The sequence below is a fragment of the Apis dorsata genome, unplaced genomic scaffold, assembly GCF_000469605.1.
Source record: "Apis dorsata unplaced genomic scaffold, Apis dorsata 1.3 scaffold_323, whole genome shotgun sequence".
Taxonomy (NCBI): Eukaryota; Metazoa; Arthropoda; class Insecta; order Hymenoptera; family Apidae; genus Apis; species Apis dorsata.
The window spans coordinates 270889-271143 of NW_006263591.1; positions in this window are offsets into that span (position 1 = coordinate 270889).

Sequence of the window (255 nt, forward strand, 5' to 3'; positions counted from 1 at the left end):
AATCGAATTGAAATAATTAAAATTATTGAAAATTTTAAAATTTTGAAAATTTAGTATTTATTAATGACATAATAAAAATATATTGAAAAATAATCTAATAATCAGTGCGAAAAAATATTTATTTTGAACAATTTTTAATTTTGTTGCCGAAATAATCCTAAACATATGTATTCATATGTAGTTAAGAATTGATATAATTGTATATTGTATAACTATTGTATAACTGCCTTAAAATTTTTTAAATGCTTTTATCTC